Genomic DNA, 19,725 nt, shown 5'->3' with positions numbered 1-19,725 from the left:
GGGCATCATTGTCTTAGATACAATGTTTCTGGTATCTTCTTTAATAAATGTCTCTACTTTCCACACTACATGGCCAGATACCTTCGGGACAGACCTGCACATACATTCTTATATATAACGTAAATTCTTATTAGATCCCCCTGCTCCAAAACCATTTAATGATTACCTACTCCCTGCAGAATAAAATTGAAGCTATGAAGTCTAGCTTTTAAATCCTCCCAAAAGTGAACCTTTTCACAACACTCTCTTCCAATTTTCTGCAAGTACACTCAAGTGAAACTATTCTGTTTCTTGAATTTAACTTGCTTTTACTTTTCTTGAACTTTTCCTCACCCAGTTACTTCTGCCTAAAATGTCTTTCTCACAAATCTCAAGAGTCTTGATCCTCCTTGGTCTTCAAGACCACAAACAAAAGTCTCTTCTATTTTTTCCTCTCAATTGACTTCCAATATCCTTTATTTGTCCTGAATTTTAAACATGAATGCATGTTTTATGTACCCAACTGAATTTTACACTCAATGTTGTAATGTAAATAGAAGGAACACTGGTACTCTAGGAAGTAACAGACTAGTGGTTAAGAGCATTGATTTTGGACCCAGATTATTTGGGTTCAAATTTCTGACTTTGCATTTTAATAGTTCTATGGCTTTGAGCGAGTTATTTCCTCTTCTTTAGTCACCTTTCTTGGCTATAAAATTGTTTTGATATAAAAAATTTAAGATAATTAAATAAGTATTTGCAAACTATGTAGACTAGTATCTGGAAGCATAATAGGAGGACTATATTACAAAGTGTTTGAGAAAAGAAAAAAGGGAAGGAGGTTGTATTTTGGTTTGTAACTCCTTTTTTTCCCTATGTGACTTAAAAGACAAATACAACAATAATAAATCTATGCTGATGGGCATATAATGTATAGAGATGTAATTTGTAACAATAACAACGTAAAGTGGGGGAGAGACATATAAGAGCAAAGAACTCTGTATATTATTGAAACTATGCTATTAATTTGAAATAGATTCTTATAAGTTAAGATGTTAATTATAGCCCTGGTTGGTGTGGCTCAGTGGATTGAGCACTGGCCTGCAAACCAAAGGGGTGCAGGTTCAAGTCCCAGTCAGGGAACATGCCTGGGTTGCAGGCCCAGTCCCCAGTAGAGGGCGCATGAGAGGCAACCACACACTGAGGTATCTCTCCCTCTAATTCTCTCTCCCTTCCCCTCCCTCTAAAAATAAGTAAATAAATCTTTTAAAAAATGTTAATTATCCCCTGGGCAAACACTAAAAAAATAAAAATTGTATAGTAAGAAAATCAAAATGATACTCTAGAAAATATTTATGTAACACAAAAGGCTGTAATGGAGGACTTAAAAGAACAAAGATGACATAAGACATGTAAGTAACAAATAGCAAAATGGCAAAAATCCTTTCTTTTCAGTAATTACATTAAATGTAAATGGATTAAACTTTCCAATTAAAAGGCAGAGATGAAGAATACGGATAAAAGAAACATGATCCAACTATATCCTGTCTACAATAGACTTACTTCTGATTCAAGGACACAAAGAAGTTGAAAGTGAAAAGATAGTCCACAAAAACAGCAACTGAAAGAAAAATGGAATGTATATACTAAATATTAAATAAAACAGGTGTTAACATAAACTTGTTACAATAGACAAAGGAACATTAAAGAAAGTTAATTTTTAAGATTTAACAATTAAAAATATATATGCACCTCACAACAGACCCCCGAAATACATGAAGCACAAAAAATGACAGAATTAAAGGGAGAAATGTTCAACAATTATAGTTGTAGACTCCAACAATCCACTTTCAATAATGGATGAAACAACTATGTAAAATATAAAAAGGAAATAGATGACTTGAACAACATTATAAATCAATTAGACTTAACAGCCACACACAGAATACTCTACTCAACAAGTGCAGAATATAATACATTCTTATCAAAACCACATGAAACATTCTCCAGGGTATATATACCATATGTTAGGTCACAAAAAAAAGTCTCAGTAATTTTAAAACATTTTTTATTGTATTTTTTGGCCTCAATAAATTTAAACAGAAACCATACTAAGTATCTTCTCCAACAATAATGTAATGAAAACTACAGACCAATATAAATATCCCTTATGAATATAGATATGCAAGGGTGGTCCAACATACAAAAATCAATCAATTGTAAAGAATTAATCACCATGTTAACAGAATGAACAGGGAAAAATAACATGATAATGTCAATTGACAGAATAAGCATTTGACAAATTCCAACACCTTTTCATGATAAAAACACTCAACAATTTAGAAAGAGAAAGGGGCTTTCACAACCTTATAAAGGGCATCTATGAAAAATATGCAACATACTGAATGGCAAAAGACAAAACTTGCTACTAAAGGAACAAGATGAAGCTGAAGTCAAGTCAGAGCAATTAGGTAAGAAAAAAAAAAAAAGAAATAAAAGGCATCTAGATTGAAGAAGAAGAAATAAATCTCTCTTTTTGCAAATGTCAATTATCTTATATATAAAAAATCCTAGAGAATCCACAGAAAAACTAATAAACCTAGTATGTTCAGTGAGATGGCAGAATACAAGAACATACAAAAATCAGTTGTATTTCTATACATTAACAATGAATAATTTGAAATTAAGGAAACAATTCCACTTACAATCGCAGGAAAAAGAATAAAATACGTAAGAATAAATTTAACCAAGGACATGAAAGACTTACACCTTAAACACTGCAGAACAATTTTTTTTCTTTTTTAAGAAATCGGTGCTCTCCCTCTCAGGAGAACACCTGAGGCCTTTCCCTCTTCTCCCCAGGATCCTTACCTTTCCCCTTCTCTCTCCTAAGCTCCAAGGGCCCTTTCTTCTGCCTCTATAACTTGTTTCCTGAACCCATTTCTTCTATATCTCACTTCCTCTACTTCTGTGACTTTTTAAATAAACCTTCTCTTATAGTTTGGGGGAAAAAAATTAATGAAGTCCTAACTAAATAATTGAAAGACATCTGACATTACTAAATTGTAAGACAATATTGTTCAGGTGACAATACTCCTCAAATTTGTCTATGGAGTCAATGCAATTCTTATCAAAATTCCAACTATCTTGACCATGGCCTGGTAGCTCAGTTGGTAAGAGCATCACATCCCAACATGCCAAGGTTGTGGGTTCAATCTCTGCTCAAGGCACGTACAGAAATCAACCAATGAATGCAAAAATAAAGTGGAACAACAAATCGATGTTTTTTCTCTCTCTCCCCCGCCTTCCTCTCTTTTTAAATTCAATTTTAAAAAATTCCAGCTATCTTTTTTGCAAAAATTGATAAACTGATCCTAAAATCCATATAGAATAAAAGGGAGCTCAAATAGTCTTATTTTGAAGAAAGCTGAACAGAAAGAACAGTGTTGGAAGATTCACCTATCCCAATTCCAAAAATTATTACACAGCAATCAAAATAATGTAGTGCTCACACAAGGACAGACGCATTGACCGAAAGAACATAACTAAGAGTCCAAAAATAAACCTACTGATTTTCAACAAGGATGTCAAGACTATTCAATGAAAAAAGAATTATCTTTTTAACAAATGTTGCTGGGACTACTAGATAACCACAAACAAAAGAATCAAGTTGGACTCCTACCTCACCCATACATAAAAATCAACTCAAAATGTATTAAAGACCTAACTATAAAAGAGAAAAGTATAAAAATCTCAGAAGGAAACATAGAGGTAAATCGGTGACTCTGAATGTTGCAATGGATTCTTAAATAGACACTAAAAGCAAAAGCAACAAAAAATTAAAAAAATACTGAACTTCATAAAAATTTAAAACTTATGCAAATCAAATTATTATAAAGTGAAAAAGCCCACAAAATAAAAATTTTTGCAAATCATCTACCTGATCAAAGAGTCTAGTATTCAGAATATATACACAGAACACTTAAAAACTCAACAACAAAAAACCCAGATAACCCAATTTAAAAATGGTCAAAGAACTCAATTTCTTGCCCTGACTGTGTAGCTCCGTTGGTTAGAATGTTATCCCTATAGGCCAAGGTTGTGGGTTCGATCCCCAGAGAGGGTACAGACAAGGATCAACTCTCTCATCAGTAAGTAAAAAAAAAATATTAAAAAAATTAAACATTAAAAAAAAAAAACACTTCAGTTTCTACAAAGATTTACAAATAGCAAACAAGCCCATAAAAAGATGCTCAATATCGCCCTGGCTGGTGTGGCTCAGTGGATTGAGTCCCAGCCTGTGAATCAAATGGCCGCTGGTTCAATACCCAGTTTAGGGCACACGCCTGAATTGCACACCAGGCCCCTAGTAAGGGACACGTGAGAGGCAACTACACAGTGATGTTCCTCTTTCTCCCTTACTTCCCCTCTCTCTAAAAATAAATAGTCTTTTTAAAAAAATGCAAAATATCATAGACACAAGGGAAACACAAATGAAAATCACGAGATTCCTCTTCATATTCACTAGGCTATAAACAAAAATAAGTGTTGGTCAGAATGTGGAGAAACTGGAACCTCACACATGGCTGATGTAAATGTAAAATGGTGCAGACTCTGTCAGCGGTTCCTCAAAAAGTTAAACACAGAATTACCATGTGACCCAACATTTCCACGCCCAAGTATATACTTAAAAGAAATGAAAAGAGGTGTTCAAACAAAAATTTGTACATGTGTTCACAGAGGAATTATTCGTAACAGCCAAAAGTAGAAATACCCAAATGTCCATTAACTGATGAATGGATAAACAAAATGGGATATAAGCATCGATGGAATAATATTCAGCCATTGAAAGGATCTGTTATGGACTGACAGTTTGTGTCCCTATTCCTAATAGGTTGAAGGCTTTACCCCAAAGTAACTGTATTTTAATTAGTGTAAAGTGAGATCAAAACAGGGAGAACAGAGTGGCTGATCCAACACAATTAATGAACTTATAAGAAGAGACACTAGAAAGATCTCTCCCCCCTAACCAGAGAAGAAAGACCATGTGAAGACATAGTGAAAAGGTGGACATCTACAAGCAAGGAAAGGAAGTAACCTCACCAGAAGCCAACCATGTTAAACCTTTATCTGGGGCTTCCAGCCTCCAGAACTGTGAGAAAAGAAATACCTGTTGTTTAAGCCATCCAGCAGCCTGAGCTGACTCATACAGGAACGAAATTCTGGTAGGTACTATAACATAGATGAATCTCAAAAATACTACATGCTAAAGGAAAGAATCCAGATACAAAAGGCCACACAGTGAATGACTGTTTATGTAAAATGTACAGAATCCATAAAAACAGAAAGGATATTAGTGGATGGGAGAGGGAAAAGAGGGAGTATCTATGCCCAGAAATATCTCACTTTATTGTGCTTTGCTTAGCTGTGCTTCACAGATGCTGCATTTTTACAAATTGAAGGGTTTTTTGCAGGCTTGCATTGAGCCAGTCATTTTTCCAACAGTCTCAGGTGATAATTAACATTTTTTAGAAATAAGATATTTTTAAATAAAGGTATTTTATTAGAAATTTATTAGAATTTTTTAAAGAAATAATGCTACTGTGTACTTAACAGACTATAGTATAGAATAAGTTTTTAACTTTTATATGCATTGGGAAATCAAAAACTTGTTTGGCTCACTTTCACTTTATTGCTGCAGTGTGGAACCAAAGCTGCAGCATCTTCAAGGTACACCTGTAATGGGTACAGGATATCTTTTCGGTGTAATAATGAACTGCCATGAAATTTGATAGTGGTGGTGACTGTACAATATTGTGAATGTTCTAAAAGCTACTAAATTACACTTTAAAACGGTTAAAATAGTAAATTTTACTTCAATTTTTTGAAAAATGTGGTCCATTCCTTTACTGTTACCTTCCCCACTACACCACCAAACCCAGGTAGAGCCCCTGTTCCCTATGCCCTTTCTCCAAAAAGGTGCTACCTCCTTCCTTGACAGTTAAGGGAGAACAGGACTTCATGCTAGAGCCACCATGAAGTTCTCACTCCCCCAACACTGGAGCCCAGAGAGGGGGAGAGGGGACGTGACAGATAGTGACAGATAGAGGGATGGATGGACAGAGGGCCAGAGGAGGTTTCCTGGAAGGGGACAGGAAAGACTTCTCCAAGCGGCTCCACTCCTCCCAGCCTTGGTTCTGGGGGTAGGAGAGGGCTGACTGACCATCAGGGTCAGGGTGGTGCCCAAGTGGACACAACCTTTGTGGGGAGCCCAATAATGTAGACTCTCGGCATGGCTGGTGTCTGGTGTTTCAAGGCCACTGTGACCACACCTCTTGGTCCTCTTGGCCTTGGTTCCCCTCATCAAGTCAATGGCAGCAGGGGTGGGCTTTGGAGGGGAAAGCAGCCCTGGAGCCTCAAAGGCTGTATCAAGTCAGCAGCTAGCCTGGGGTGGGAGCAGCCAGTTCCCGAAGGTGGCTAACCCACACATCATAGATGCTCTTGTTGGGTGACACCCTGGAAGAGAACATCTAGATCCCAGAGCAGCCCTGGTGGGCAATGGGACCAGGAGGTAGGTGGTAGTGGGTCCAAGGGAATTACTATGTTGTGGGTGTAGATGGGCAAGTAGGAGGTGAGTAGCTGCCCCAAAGTTAGGCTCTGTGATCCCCATCAGACAGTCCCCCAGGGTCAGAGTTACCCTGCAGTAAGTGGAGAAGCCAGGCTATGGGCTCAGGGGAGAAGGGCAAGGGCCTGCTTGCACCCCGCTGGAAAGTCTCCCCTTCCACTCTCATGGTCCCAGGGAGGGGGCAGAGGGGCCACAGAGGCCTCTTGGAGGGCAGAGGTAGCATGGCGACCACATCCTCCTTATTTGGAAGGGAACCTGCTCGACTGGGGCTGCTCTGAAGCACTCCCTCTCCAAGGTCCCCCAAAAGAGGCTTTGTGCTGACGGCAGCTGGGGAGTAGACCGACTAGGTAGCTTGGGCGGCCGGTAGGGTCGGCCATGAAGCGTGTAGCGGCCCAAGTCCCTGCTCTTCCAGTGCTGGCACAGGGCCTGTTCTGCAGCCAGAGTGCCTCAGGCAGGATCAGGCTCACATCAACAGCCCAGAAGTTGCCCTTGGACTTGGGCTTCGCAGGATCCCTGGGCACCTTGCAGAAGCATCGGTTGGAGGAGAGATTGTGGTGAATGGAGTCCTTTTTGCCCTCATAGTCATCTCTGAAGAAGGGAAACAGGGCCTGGACCTGAGGGATGGTCTGGGCCAGCTTCAGCATGCGGGAGGGTGTGGCCTGGATCACCAGCATGATCATGGCCAAGTAGGTGTAGGGGAGCTTGTCATGCTGCAGGTATCTCTTCTTCCTCCTCTTATGGGGCTGGGAGGGTGACTCTGCCCCAGGGAGCCCCGGACATGGGTTGCTGCAGGGCCCCATGTAGAGGAGGTCGGCAATGTAGGCAGGGGCCTGGCCCGGCAGAGGACACAGGGCAATGGGGCATTGTGTCTTACTTTAATTAAAAAAAAAAATATATATATATATATATATATATATTGACAGATACAGCTTAGATGATTCTCAAAGGCATTACACTGAGTGAAAGAAGTCAGTCTCAAATGGTTACATTCTATATGATTCCATTTATAGACATTCTCAAAAAGACAAAACTATACTGATGATGAAAAGATCAGAGATTGCCAGAGGCTTGGAGAGGATTACAAAGGAGAGCACAAGGGAGTTGTTGGGGATAGTGAACTACTCTGTATGTCGACTGTAGTGGTGGGTACACAAATATATACATGTAATAAAATTCATAGAACTGTATACAAAATGGTCATTTTTTTTCCTATGTTAATTTTTAAGTAAAATTTCTGCTACAAAAAAAAAAAAATCCACTGGTCTGTCTAGTGCTTGGAAAGGAGCCCTGATCAATGCTTGATTTGTAACACCAGATACTGGCCATTTGGAAAGTTCACTGAGCTACAGGAATCTGCCAAAGGTTGGCATTTTTCATTGTACAATATCCCACACAAACAAAAAGAAAAAAAATCACATTTGTTAATAATCACCACCAGTCTCATCAGAAGGTGAAGGAAAGTTGTCACACGCATAGTGGTAGATAATGTTTTTTGATACATTGATTTTTCTTGAAAGCTGGAATGTTATCACTGACAACAAATACTGTTATTTTCCCCCTTGACATGGCACACTCATTTCATTTGTTTTTTAGAAAATGTTTGTCAAATACTGAAATCTGAATAATCATACTTTGGCAAACATTTTTCTAAATAAAATGGTGTTCCATGAAAAAAGCATCTAGTTTAGGTCACAAAACATTCCTATTAGTGCTTAATACATACTTTCCACTTCATCACATAGAATGCTAAGATGTGTACTCAATAGCCAAGGTTTAGTAAAAACAGTATTTCTTACTGCCTCATCAAGGGCATTCTTAGGTGAAGCTAGCACTCTTTACTGTGTGTGGCAGTGGAAGACTGTAGTGAATACTCTAGTAGCTTGGTGTCACTGCCTTGATTTGTGCACCAGCTATTTGTGCACTGGCAGTGTGAGCCACCACTTTCTTGCAACATTAAGTACAAATGTCAACACAGTGCAAAGGATAAATAACACCTAAAATAGCACCTTGAAAATAGTTTTGACCTTGCAGGTCTCTGAAAGGGTCTCAGGAACCACCAGTAGGGTCCGTGAACCACATTGTGAACTGGAATGATCAAGTCAGTCCATCTTTGCAAGAGTTTACTTGCTCCATTATAGTTGGGATAGTTATATTTTCAGAATACTGTTGCATTTCTTTAGTTCTCAGTTTGCTTTTGCTGAGGAAAAGAATATAAGGTCATATGGCTACAGCACTGGTTTAAAACAGGAGACAAATGGGTCCTTTTGATTGGAGAAGTGTAAGCAGTAGGATACTTCAGCATTTAGCCTAATTATTAAGAGTGCTCAGAAAGAGATATAGAGAGTTTAAAGATGGCACAAGACTAGAAAAACAGTCCAGTTAAATATCTTAAAGTTGTGCAAGATAGATGCTAGTATATGTAAGCACCAGTTAATATGTTTAAGGAAAAAAAATTATATCTATACAATGACTTACTCTAAGTAATCAGTAAGTACTAGCTGTGATTGCAGTCTTCTCTGACTCTACAATTACTAAAAAAAAAAATGTGTTATTACAGCTAAAAGAACATCCAAACTATTGAATGTCTTTGGGAAGAACATCATACACTAAATAGTATCCCTACTATATAGTAATCAATTGACCCTTGAAATTCTGTGTCAGTCAAAAACAACAAACATAAAGAACTACAATGATATGTGACCAAGTCTTTAAAATCACTAAGGGGAATATACCATACCAAGAAATATTAGAGCACGTCATTCCTTTTGAAAAAGATGTAAATAAATTTTAAAACTTCACATAACTTTAAGTAGGACTTAACCAACCCAAATTTATGACTAAAATCCCTTTTAAGAAATATTTTGTCAACTTCCTGTAACGATGGAGGAGTACATAGACATGCTTCACCTCTCTGCATAACCACAGAGAGAATTACAACCATTTCTCAAAATCGTCAGAAAATCGAGCTGAATGGAAGTCTGACAACCAAGTGTTTAAGGAAGCCACATTCATCCAGATGGATGGCTTTTACAGGGAGTCAAAGCAGCTCTACCTTATACACAGAGAGGCTGCCAAGTTGAGCAAACAAAGAAATATGGCCCAAATGAAAGAACAGAACAAACCCCCACAAAAAAAGCTAAATGAAACAGAGATAACCAACCTATCAATGCAGAGTTCAAACACTGGTGATCAGCATGCTCAAAAAACTCACTAAATAAGGCAAAAACATAAGGGAAGAAATGAAGCTTACACTAAGTGAAATCAAGAAAAATCTACAGGGAACCAACAGTGGAGAAGGTGAAGCCAAGAATCAAACGAACAATTTGGAACACCAGGAAGAAAAAGGCATTTAATCAGAACAGCAGGAAGAAAAAAGAATTAAAAAAACAAAAACAAAAACAAAAACTGAGGACAGGCTTAGGAACCTCTGGGACAACTTTAAATGTTTCAACATCCAAATAGTAGGGGTGCCAGAAGGAGAAGAAGAGGAAAAAACTGAAAACTTATTTGAAAAAATAACTAAAGAAAACTTCCCCAATCTGGCAAAGGAAACAGACATACAAGTCCAAGAAGCTCAGAGAGTCCCAAACAAGTTGGACCTAAAGAGGACCACATCAAGACACATCATAATTAAAATGCGAAAGGTTAAGGATAAAGAGAGGATCTTAAAAGCAGCAAGAGAAAAACAGAGAGTTACCTACAAAGGAGTTCCCATGAGACTATCAGCTGATTTCTCAAAAGAAACCTTGCAGGCAAGAAGGGACTGGCAAGGAGTATTCAAAGTCATGAAAAGCAAGAACCTACATCCAAGATGACTCTATCCAGCAAAGCTATCATTTAGAATGGAAGGGCAGATAAAGTGCTTGCCAGACAAAATAAAGCTAAAGGACTTTATCATCACCAAGCCATTATTACATAAAATGTTAAAGGGACTTGTTTAAGGAAAAGATCAAAACTATGAATATTAAAAGGGCAATTAACAGCTATCAACAACTGAATCTAAACAAACAACCTAAGCAAACAATCACAACAGGAACAGAATCACAAATATGGAGATCATTTGGAGGGTTAGCAGCTGGGAGGGGGCAGGAGAATGACAAAAAGCTGCATGGATGAAGCAGCATAATTGGTAGATACAAAATAGACAAGGATGTCAAGAACATGTACAAGAAGGATGTAAAGGAGATGGAGAAGCCAAAGAACTTATATGTACAGAACTTATAGAGTCCGTGGACATGAACTAAGGGGGAAATTGCTGGAGGAAAGGGGGGTACCGGGCAGAGGAGGACAAAAGGGGAAAAACTGGGACAACTGTAATAGCATAATCAATAAAATATATATATATTTTTAGAAGAAACATTTAGTCAATAAATCAACAAAGCATTGCTGAGGATGTGGAGAAAAGGGAACTCTTGTGAACTGCTGGTGGGAATGCAGATTGGTGCAGCCACTGTGGAAAGAAGTATGGAAATAACTCAAAAAATTAAAAATGGCCTTTTGACCCAGCCATTCTACTTCTGGAATAAATCCTAAGAATCTAAAACACCAATTCAAAAGAATATAGGCACCCCTATTTCACTGCAGTGTTATTTACAATAGCCAAGATATGGAAGCAGCCCAAGTGCCCATCAGTAGATAAGTAGATAAAAAAGCCATGGTACATTCACACAGTGGAGTGCTACTAGGCTTTAAAAAAGAAGGAGATCTTATTCTTTGCAATAACATGGGTGCACCTGGAGAGTAGTATACTAAGTGAAATAAGCCAGTAAGAAAAAGACAAGTACCACACGATTTCACTTATATATGAAATCTAATGAACAAAATAAACTAACAAAATACTTATAGATACAGAGAACAGACTGACAGCCATCATAGGGGAGGAAGATTGTAGGCGGGGTTGGGTGAAAAAGGTGAAGAGATTAGGGAAAAAAAAATCCCCCCAGACACAGACTACAGTATGGTGATCACCAGAGGGAAAGGGGGGCATGGAGAAGTATAAGAAAGGAAAGGGGTGATAAATGGTAATGGAAGGAAGTTTGACTTGGGGTGGTGAACATACAATATACTGCTATAGTACACTGTACACCTGAAAACTATATAAATTTGTTAACCAACATCATCCCAATAAATTCAGTTAGAAAAAAACATTTAGCACTCTAATGCTAGGGAAAAAAATGTCAAGTCAACAAACTGTGAAGAATGTTATTCTAGAGATTGCCATGATGAAGTAACTGCTTGAACTAAAGCCGACCCTAGAACGTTACTCTAAAAAGGAGATTTTTTGTTGTCTGCTAAGTTCAAAACACATTTAGTCTAACTTTGAGAGTTTATGTAACTGTACAGATATTCAAATAAACAGTGATATTCTAAATAACTGTAAAGCATTGCACTTACTTAAATTAAGTGATGAAACTACAATAATATAGTATTTGAAGTTTCCCCCAAATGCCTATAAAGATTTACAGGAAACTTCTAGTTGCTCAGTGATACAAATGAGACCAAACTACTCAGGAAAATATTGTAAAGATAACTTCAACCCTTGTTACTGTAAAGTGCTATAAAATACATGGGTATTTTATCTATAGAATGAATAAAATTGGTATAAGTGGTACATACCTCCCCCAATATGCAGTGCATAGCTAAGCAGAAAAGGTTGGTAGGAAAGGCCTCGAGAGGTAGAAATGAAGGAGAATCTGGAAGACAGCTGAGAGTGTGCTGACACACAAAATGAACGATGACTAGGATAGGTAACCTAGGAACTTGGGTTTTAACACTCATGCATAGACAAAAGAAGAGAGGCCTTAAAGAGGCTGAAAATGAGACTCCTGCATAAAAGTTAGGACACATGAACATCTGGCAACCTGTACCCTTCAGATTTACATTCTTGAATCCCAGCCCAGACCTACTGAATCAGAATCTCTGGAAATGGGGCCCATGGATCTTAATTTTAACAAGCTTTTCAGGTGATACTTATGCTTACTAACTTTTGAGAACCACTGTCCAGAGCAACTGCACCTCAAGTGCAGAAAGACTGACTGGAGAAAAACCCAACCACGGATTAGCAAAGCAAGTTTTTTTCTCCTCCTAGGTACAGCATAAGGGAGGCTCCCTGCAGAAAGTGAATCCCTTGCTTATGCCTTGTATGGCACTGCAATCCAAATATATATACTTCAGCAGTTTTCAGACATTTAGTTCCAGGATGGCTTTATACTCTTAAAAATTATTAAGAGCTCTTTTGTTTATGTGGGTATATATACTGGTGTTTGCTGTATTTAAAATTAAAATAGGAAAATTTAAAAACCCAAGAACACACAAGTTTCCCATTAATTATCAGAGTGAAAACTCTACTAGTGAGAAAATGAAGAGTAAAATGGCAAATAACATCTTAGTTTTATTATGAAAATAGTTTTGACCCTGGGCCACACTTAAAACCACCACACTATCAAAATTATCTAGGAATCTCCTGACTATAAAATTAACTTAAAAATCGTCCTCTAAATTACGTTGTGGGAGTGCCTATCAGAAGCAAAGGCAAACCTTCTCAAGAGAAAGGCTCTCATGATCCAACCACACGAGATTCCTATAGGAAAAAAAGAAGCCACATCAAATAAGAGTCCATCCACAATTTTTTGAAAACCACAGAACTTGCAGAAAATAATTCTCAAAAGCAAGAATAGGCAGACAATGAACAGAAGGATTAAAGCCCCCAAAACTTAAAATAATGTTAATTATCATTGTGTAAGTATTTTATAATTAAAAATGAGAAATTATTATATATTTAATATAACCTATGTAAACATTTAAATTATCCTACATACTATAATCATAGTATATATGTTATACTATTTTGTATGTGAGCTGTGTATACTACTGTTTAAAAGATTACACATTGTGCCCTGGCCAGGTGATTCAGTAGGTTGAGTATTGTCCCGTGACCAAGAGGTTGCAGGTTCAATCCCAGATCAGCTCATGCCAAGAGGCAACCAATCGATATTTCTTTCTTTCTCTTCCTCCCCACACCATGCCACTGCTTCCCATTCTCCCTCTCTCTCAAAAAAAAAATAAAAAATAAAAAATAAATCAATACACATGTCCTTCGGTAAGGATTTAAAAAATAAATAAACGATTACATATAACAATTTATTTTTAAGAAGCTACAACTCAAGAAAATAAGAGGACAAATAGAGACTAATAGAAACCATTTGTAAAAGACACGGCTGATAAAAAAATGTTATTCAAAATATACAAAGGACTCCTAAAACTCAATAATAAGAAAATGAACAACCCAACTAAAAAATCGGCAAGGCTTAAACCCACACCTCACGAAAGATTAAAAACAGATGGCAAGTAAGCATATGAAAAGATGTTTAACATCTTATGTCAATTGCAAATTAAAATGAAATACCACTACATACCAATGAAATGGTCAAAAGCCAAAATACTGAGAACATCAAATGCTGAAGAGGCTAAGAAGCAACAGGAAATATCTTTCACTGCAGACAGGAATGCAAAAAGAAAAAAAAAAGGTACAGCTATTTTGGCAGTTTCTTACAAAACTAAACATACTTTTACAATACAAATCCAGCAACTGCATTCCTTGGTATTTACTCAAATGAACTTAAAATGTATGTCCACACAAAAACCTGCACACAAACGTTTATAGCATCTTCATTTTTAACTGTTAAAACTCGGAAGCAAATAGAATGTCCTTAAGGGGTGAATGGATAAATAAACTGCGAAACTTCCAGACAAAAGAACATTATGCGCTGCTAAAAAGAAATGAGCTATAAAGTGATTGAAGATATGGAAGAAACTTAAATGCATACTGCTAAGTGAAACAAGTCAATCTGAAAAGGCTACATACTATATGATTCCAACTATATAACATCCAGAAAAAGACAAAACTATGGAAACAGTAAAGAGATCAGTGTTTGCCAGAGATTAAAAGGGGGAACAAGCCCTAGCTAGGTGGCTTGGTTGTTTGGAGCGTCCTCCTGTACAACAAATGGTTCAAGGCTCAATCCCCTGTCAGGGTACATACTTAGGTTTCAGGACTGATCCCCAGTCGGGGCACGAACAAGAGGCAACTGATCAATGTTTCTCTCTCACATCAATGTTTCTCTCTCTCTCCTTTCTTCTCTAAAATCAGTAAACATATCCTCAGGTGAGAATTAAAGAAAAGGGGAGGTGGGGGTCAGGAGTGATGAAAAGACAGAGCAGAGGATTTGGGGGATCAGTTTAACTATTTTGTATATTACAATGATGGACACGTGTCAAAATCTAAAGAATATAAAATACCAAGAGTCAACCCTAATATCAACTATGGCCTTTTGGGTGATAGTAACGGGTCAATGTACGTTCATGGATAACATACTACTGTTTCCAGATGTGGAGTGGGGAGATTCTGCATATATGGGAATTCTCTTTGCTCTTTCTGCTCAATTTTATTTTTTATCCTCACTTGAGGACATTTTTTTTTCATTGCTTTTAGAGTGAGAAAAAGGGAGAGAGAGAGAGAAATATCGAGTAGTTGCCTCCCATACACGCCCAGACTGGAAATCGGACCTACAATTTAGACATGTACCCTGACTGGGAATCAAACCTGCAACCCTTCAGTTATAGGATGATGTTCTAACCAACTGACGTTATGCTGACCAGGGCTCTCTATGCTCAATTTTTCAGAGAACCTAAAACTGCTCTAAAAAATAAGTTTATTAATTAAAAACAAACAAACAAACAAATTTCTTAACTTTTGGTGTTATACCCCCACAAAAATATTCACAATTATTTGAAAAATCTATTAAAATATTTCTCCCTTTCCAACAACATTTCTGAATCAGGCTGAATTTTCTTTGTGTTCTTCAACAAAAATAAAATTATGTAACAGCTGAATGAAAAACAGATATAACAATCCAGTTACTTTCCATTAATCCAAACACTGAAGAAACTTGTAAAACATAAAAATGTTACTTTCTCACTTAATTTATTTGTTTTGGGAAATCAATCATTTTCACTAAAATGTTGCTTAATATGAATAGGTTAGAGAACAAACTGATGATTGCCAGATGAGGGGGGAGTTGGGAGGCCGGGTGAACAAGGTACTGAATTAGGAAGTACAAATTGGCAGTTACAAAATCACCACAGAGATATAAAGTACAGAATAAGAAATATTGTCAATAATATTGTAATAACTATACATGGTGCCAACTGAGTATGAGACTTATTGGGGAATCACTTTGTAAATTATATAAATGTCTAACCACTATGCTATACAGCTGAAACTAGTAATGTTGAATGTCCACTTAATTGAAAAATAATACACACAAAATATTTAATAGGTTGATTATTGCTATTTTCAAGTAAATTATTAATACAGTAGCTGTTCAGAGAGAGTTCCAGTCAAGATGGAGGCACAGGTAGATAAACTTTGTCTCCTCGCACACCAAAAGAAGAAAACAACCACTTTAAAAAAAAAAACCAAAAAGCAAAAAAAACCCCAGAAAACAGAAGTGCCAGAAAATCAAACTGTATGGAAGTCCAACTACCAAGGAGTTAAAGAAGAAACATTCATCCAGATTGGTAGGAGGGGAGAGGACGTGTAGCAAGGTGGTGGCTGGCAGCCTGGGTGGTCCTACATTTATGTGTGAATAAACAGGGAGGAACAACAGGGGAGTGAGACAGCACAACCCAGGATTCCAATGCCAGCAAATTAAAGCCTCAGAACCTCTAGCTGTAAAAACCTGTGGGGGTTGTGCTGGTGAGAGAAATTGCCAGTCTCTTGAAAACTGGGCAAGAGCCAAGCAAGCAGCATTGTTCACTCTCTGACCCCTCCCCCACAGACAGCGCCACAATGCCATGAAGTGGGTTGCCCTGTCCTGGCGAATGCCTAACGCTCCACCCTTTATAACATAACAGGTGCACCGAGACAAAGAAATATGGCCCAAATGAAAGAACAGATAGAAACTCCACAGAAATAACTAAGTGACAAGGAGATATTCCACCTATCAGATGTCGAGTTCAAAACACTGGTAATCAGGATGCTCAAATGAATGGTTGAGTATGTCCTCAAAATAAAAAGTGAAGGCTATGCAAAGTGAAATAAAGAAAAATATACAGGGAACCAACAATGAAGGGAAGGAAACTGGGACTCAAATTAACGATCTGGAACAGAAGGAAGAAATAAACATTCAACCAGAATAGAAGGAAGAAACAAGAATTCAAAAAAATGAGGAGAGGCTTAGGAATCTCTGGGACAACTTTAAACATTTCAACATTCGAATAACAGGGGTGCCAGAAGGAGAAGAGGAAGAGTAGGAAATTGAAAATTTATTTGAAAAAATAGTGAAAGAAAACTCCCCCAATCTGGCAAAGGAAATAGACATACAAGTCCAGGAAGCTCAGAGAGTCCCAAACAAGTTGGATCTGAGGAAGCACACACCAAGGCACATCATAATTACATTACCCAAGATTAAAGATAAGGAGAGAATCTTAAAAGCAGCAAGAGAAAAGGAGACAGTTACCTACAAAGGAATGCCCATTAGACTATCAGCTGATTTCTCAAAAGAAACCTTGCAGGCAAGAAGGGGCTGGAAAGAAGTATCCAAAGTCATGAAAAGCAAAAACTTACATCCAAGATTCCTCTACCCAGCAAAGCTATCATTTACAATAGAAGGGCAGATAAAGTGCTTCCCAGCTAAGGCCAAGTTAAAGGAGATCATCATCACCAAGCCCTTATTATATGAAATGTTAAAGGGACTTATCTAAGAAAAAGAATAATATCAAAACTATGAACAATAAAATGACAACAAACTCACAAGTATCAACAACTGAACCTAAAAAAACAAAAACAAAAACAATATAAGCAAGAACAGAATCACAGAAATGGAGACCACATGGAGGGTTATCAGTGGGGGGCAGGAAGGGAGAGAATGGGGGAAAGGGTACAGGGAATAAGAAGCATACTTAGTAGGCACAAAATAGGCATGGGGAGGTTAAGTATAGGAAATGGAGAAGTCAAAGAACATATATGCATGACCCATGGACATGACCTAAGGGGTGGGGAATGTCTGGAGGCAATGGGGGTACCAGAGCGAGTGGGATAAAGGGGAAAAAAATGAATGGGACAAAAAAAATACAGCAGCTCTTCAAAGAGTTCTCAAAGACCAAAAGTTTGAGAAAAGCTTCTCCAGGTGATCAAAACTCAGTTAGGTAAAGCTCTACGGGAAGACAGAAGTCAGCACATTGAACAAAAATAAATTAAATTAGCGCTATCCAAAGAGAGAGACCGCCTTGAGAAATGATTTACAAAATACTGAAATTAGGTTAACATTTAATGAGCAACAGATTAAGATGGTTTTTAAGAGAACAGTCCCACCATAGGAATCTAAAAAATACCATGGTACTACAAATACTGGCTAGTATTCTCAATGGAAATACCACTGCTTCACAGCACAACAGAAGAGCAGGACTGACATTTGGTTTGTCATATTCATAAACATCATACCGCTATCATAAATACCATTATCATTTATTTTGCATATTAAATATACAATAACATTCATTAAGATGTATTCTGAAACTACACATTATTATAGGTTAATCTTCACAACTCTTCTGATAGGTACTATTACTATGCCCCATTTACAGAGTCAGCGACTGAGCTCAAATAACCACAAAAAAAAGGAGCTGGGGTTCAAATTTGAGTATTCTCCTCTTAGAGAGTTAGACAATCCATTTCTGTAAAAGGTCAGGCAGTAAATATTTCAGTAAATATGGTTGCAGGCCATATACAGACTCTGCCCCTGTATATTTTTTTAAAATAAGCTTTTACATATATATAATCTTTAGCTCTCAGAACTTACAAAACAGAACCACAGCCCAGCCTTTCTCAACCAGGTTCCCTGAGAGAATTAGGCCCAAATGCCCTAAGGCATCCTTGTATGTCCTAAATTTATTTCTCCCCTATACATCTAGAATGGTATTTGTTATATATGAGATATGGGACAACTTAAAGTCACTCAAATAATCATCTGCGTTCAGTGGTTTACCTGTCATTCAACTGGTTCACCTATATTCAGTAAAACAAATACCAAGTGTCGCATCTTTTTTTAAAAAAATATTTTTTAAATTTATTTTCAGAGAGAGGGGGAGGGTGGAAAGAGGGAGAGGAACACTGATTGATTGCTCTCACACGCTCCTAACTGGAGACCTGACTTGCAAACCAGGCATGCGCCCTGACTGGGAATCAACTGACCCACTGAGCTGTACAGCGATCAGGACTGTTGCATGTTATCTGCCTGCCAAAATTAAGAGCTGCAGGTTTCTTGAAAATTGTATTGATGGCTTACTAATGCCAACAGAGAACCAGAAAAAAATCATAAAATGTTGTTCTACACTTATGTGGCCATTGTCAAGAATATTGAAAACCTAAAAAAGTGTAATCTTAAAATATATTTTTTCAATGCCTGAAGGCCAGCACCATCATAATCACCTTGTAGAGTCTAATTATACCCTCAGGGAAAAACAAATGATAAAAACACTTTACAAAAGTGTATTATTTCAAACTTCAAAAGGTTACTGAGATTATTAAAGAGGAATCTGAACTAAAAGGCTACACTGTCTTTTGGGGAAATGACAGTTTAAGCCAAATAGAGCAAAACTGATACCTGAATGCAAAAAGGTGAGCCAAGTCCTTAAGGAGTTTCAACATAACAGTCAAGCAACTGAAGCAACATTCAGTAGAATATATGGAGCACCTCGAATATCATCCTACACAAATGCCAAACCAATATTTCTTACAACATGGTAGACATGTAAACAGAATCATAAAGATAAATATTTTCCAACTTCAACAAGCATTACATTCCAGAAGGTCTTACATAAAACCTTGCCTAAATTAAGAGCACCTCAAGATATAATTTCTAGGTCTTTCGTGTCAACATCTACAGCCTGATAGGTCACAGTATTTTATTTTTCTCACTTTATCTTATATTTTGAAAATAACCGTAATTTTAAAGCTACAGAAAATACTCAGTGGCCACAAATTCTAAGTCTTGAAACAAGCTTCTGGACCTTTGCTTGAATCCTTTCTCTCCATTCATAACTACAATAAATCCATGGGG

General features: G+C 37.4%; 1 protein-coding gene and 1 pseudogene across 3 annotated transcripts in view; both read right to left on the bottom strand.

Annotated features, from left to right (window-relative positions):
* Window positions 1-19,725, bottom strand: part of LCOR (ligand dependent nuclear receptor corepressor) — a 131,120-nt gene that overhangs the window by 76,506 nt on the left and 34,889 nt on the right. The window lies entirely within an intron of this gene.
* On the bottom strand, window positions 6,235-7,404 carry LOC129077077 (forkhead box protein H1-like; annotated as a pseudogene).

This window comes from Pteronotus mesoamericanus, unplaced genomic scaffold, assembly GCF_021234165.1.
Source record: "Pteronotus mesoamericanus isolate MK-2021 breed Mesoamerican mustached bat unplaced genomic scaffold, CSHL_Meso_final contig_657, whole genome shotgun sequence".
In the NCBI taxonomy this organism is placed as follows: domain Eukaryota; kingdom Metazoa; phylum Chordata; class Mammalia; order Chiroptera; family Mormoopidae; genus Pteronotus; species Pteronotus mesoamericanus.
This window is presented reverse-complemented; position numbering and strand designations above follow the sequence as displayed.